The sequence below is a fragment of the Lygodium microphyllum genome, chromosome 6 (genome assembly GCF_053477565.2).
Source record: "Lygodium microphyllum isolate KBCC chromosome 6, Lygodium_microphyllum_v1.1.10, whole genome shotgun sequence".
Lineage (NCBI taxonomy): Eukaryota > Viridiplantae > Streptophyta > Polypodiopsida > Schizaeales > Lygodiaceae > Lygodium > Lygodium microphyllum.
Genome location: NC_141140.1, coordinates 73,652,223 through 73,655,883, shown reverse-complemented (window position 1 = coordinate 73,655,883; position 3,661 = coordinate 73,652,223).

The window sequence follows — 3,661 nt, the reverse complement described above, 5'->3', positions numbered from 1 at the left end:
GATGACAGAAAGCTATGGACTTCTTTGGGGATACGTGGCAGACTCATGGCGACTATAGCTTTGATCTTTTCAGGATCCGTCGCAATCCCTACTGAGCTAACTACATGGCCCAGCAGGAGCCCATAAGGTACGACAAAAACACACTTCCTCGGATTGAGAGCTATGCAAAATTGTCTCCATCGCTCAAAACATTTTTGTAAAATAATCAACTGCCTCTCTCTCACAGTGGCTGCCCTTAAGTCTCAATAAATATCTTCAGTTTCTTAGGGGAAATGTTGCCAAAGGTCTTATCGGCAGTTCGTTGCTAAGAACTAGGTGCATTGCATAGACCAAATGCCATCACATGATACGCAAAGGTCCCGAAGACTATTATGAACGTCGTTTTGAGCTTATCCTCTTCTACAATCACCATCTGATTATAGCCTGCAAAACTGTCCATGAATGAATATATCTCCCTACCCACCAATTGATCCAGGATTTGGTCGATAAAGGGCAGTGGGTAGTAATCTTTAACTATTTGCTTGTTCAACTCTCGAAAGCCCACACACAGTCGGATTTGATTATTTTTCTTATTCCTGATCACAATTGGTGAACACCATTCAGTATGATGCACAGGGAAGATCAAACCCACTTTCCGTAATTTCTGTAACTCCTCAAACAGCCCATCTTGCAACTCAAACGGCATACGCCTGACTTTTTGTTGCACAGGACAACTTCTTTCCTTCAACGGAATTGTATGGACAGTGAGGTTGGGAGGAATGCCCCTAAGTTCATCGTAACTCCAAGCAAAAATATCGTGAAACTCTTGGATCAGAGTGACATAATCCTCTCATTCCTCCACACTAAGCATGGACCCTAGCTTTATTGGCCACTCATCGTCTGGCGTACCAAGGTCTAGCTCGATAACATTCACGTCCCTTATTCTATCTTGAGCTTTTAATGGCTCATTCAACGTTACTTAATAGACTTCTTCGGTGGTCGATCCCTCTTTGGATTCGTCAGTCGACAATGTCTCACTTTCAGACACATCTTCCATTGTCTCTAACTTTGTAGAAGACAGGGGAGCTCGCTCACTTTGAGGTGATTCAGGATATACATCGACTATCACACATCTAGCACCTTTGCCAAATATCAATCTACCAGCGATCTACTTGAAATCTGCTTGTAAAATCCAAGGTCGACCAAGCAATACTGGACGTCTTGCAAATCGGATTACCCGAAAGTCCAACAGGCATTCTACGTTGGCAATTGTCATGTGGACTTTAGTAATGTAACCCTCCAGCTATCTCAAACTATCTTCAACCATTCGAAGGATTGTGGAGGCATCTTTCTGAATCACAAGATCCAACCTCTCCATCAATTCAAAACTCATAATATTAACCAAGGATCCTGTGTCGATGATAGCATTATCCACTAGAATCCCATCAACATAGGCTGCAACCCTTGGGCAGTGCTTTTCGGCATGTTCAAACCAGTCATCCCCTACCCGTGCTATGCTTAAGGGTTCTATGATATAACCCATACGCAAGATCTTTTTGAATTCTTTGCATACTCCTAGCGACAGCTTGATTAGCTGCAAAAGATTCACGTCTAGTTTAACATCGCAAAGGGAGCTAGGTAAATCAAATTCGTGATAATTCGCTAAAGCTCACTTCTCATGCTAAACCATCCGCTCTTTAGGATGTTGCACCGGCTTTATTGCCTCTTTTTTAACTCTCACCTTCTTTCTCGATACCTCTTTATCTCTCTTGACGTTAGCCTTACTCTCTAGGGGCTTTAGAGGTCCCCCTTCCTTGTCAGGATTTAGAATTTGCATTCCTTTATCACCCTGCCTAAGGTTTTCGTCAACAGGTTTTACATTATTTTTGTCGCCTTCTCTATGTTTTTGACCTCTTGTTATGGCACATAGGCTAGAAGCTTTAGTGCCATTAACTTGCACAGCCTCGATGAGGCTCACCCCACTGCCGCCTGGAAGTTCCTCGACAATAGCCTTACCCCTTTGGAGTATTTGTTTCGGCCCATCATCCTGCTGAAAATTGTTTCCTTGCACACGATGATTAACAGGCCCTGGTTGCCGGCTGCCTTGCTAGAGGAAACAGATCTTGCTCCAATAGGTGGTTGCTAAATGACCGGACTTCCCACAAATGTCACACTTGACATTTGGGCAATTACGTGGATAATGTTGCCCACCACACCATTTGTAGGTAGCTGAATCTAGAGGGTGCACCCTCTTCAGGGCATTGACTCCCTATCATATTCTGTTGTTTCTTTAAGAAATTAACATCAATGGCTATTTGCCGAGATCATATCCGTGTAGTGCTTCATCATGTCCTTGACTTCGCTAAGGACATTTGAAGAACTCAACTCATAGCCCTGATCATCTACCCGTCGGTCCCTTGGTCACACAATTTGATTAGGCATTGGTTGCATTGGTTGCTAACCCATAGGAACAACATTAGGGTTCGCTGCTTGGCTTCCCACATTTGGAGGCATCTGACTAGCCATAGGCATAGTCACACTAGGTGGAGCTAGCAATAAAGGCACATTCGGCACCATGTTCCCTCTCCCATTAGGGTTGGCCATCCCTATCCCTTGGCTTCCATTGCCATTGATCAATTGCGAATTATTTCCCAATGCTAGACCCATAGTGGGACTAATTTGAGAAGCATAGGCCACTTGCATACAGGATTCTATTTCTTGCGCTCGTCTAATGGCAATGTCTATATCCGCCAAGGTGACACTACTCAGCTGCACCTAGATGTTAAAATCAAGACCATGCAAGAAGTATTGTAACTAGGCAACATGTGGGATAGGGATAGAGGCATCCAATTTACGAAAAACCTCTTTGATCTTCTTGGCATATGCTCATATATCTTCATGCGGTTCTTGGCGTGTCAAATTCAACACGTGCATCCAATATTGGCCACCTCTCTCAAGGGTGAACTCCCTTCGCAAGGCTTCATAAAATAGATCCACGGTGGTTATGGTTCCAAGCTCAAGGCCGTGATACCATATAAATGCTCTTCCCTTCAGGGTCTTGTTAAAGAACATCATTAGATGCCCTTCCTCTTGGATGCGGCAATTAAACATCAGCTTTTGGAACTCCCTTATATGAAGCTCCGCATCCTCTTCCACTAACCCATTAAAAATGGGTAGGGGGAAACCTAAGGCTGGAAAATCCGCCATTCCCGCAGGAATTGCGATAGGTTGCGCCATGGCAATGATCGGATTTGCTAACGGAATCGGGACAGGCAAAGCTGTCACACCACTCAAAGTGGGCAGATTAATTGGGAGGGGGAAGTACTAGAACTTCCACCTCCTAACGGGCTTTGATTCACAAGCTAAGGTTACTAAGACCCTACCCTTGAATAGGTTTAGGAATACTCCTTTTAGGAGAATAACGGCTATTGATTTCGGCCCTCCGTCTAGCCCTCTCGGCTCTCTCCTGTTTTTGGAGTTCGGCTTGAGGGATCTCTTCAAAGGACATCAACTAACACGTAGATCCCAAGAGACCCTAGATTCAAAAACCACCACTTTGAGCCACACCCACTTATTATATTTTTCCATATTTTTCTAAGGCATATTCCTATTTTTCCTCTTTTTTTTTCATTTTTCTCTATTTTCCTCTATTTTTTCAATAAAAAATTGATATATTTTCATA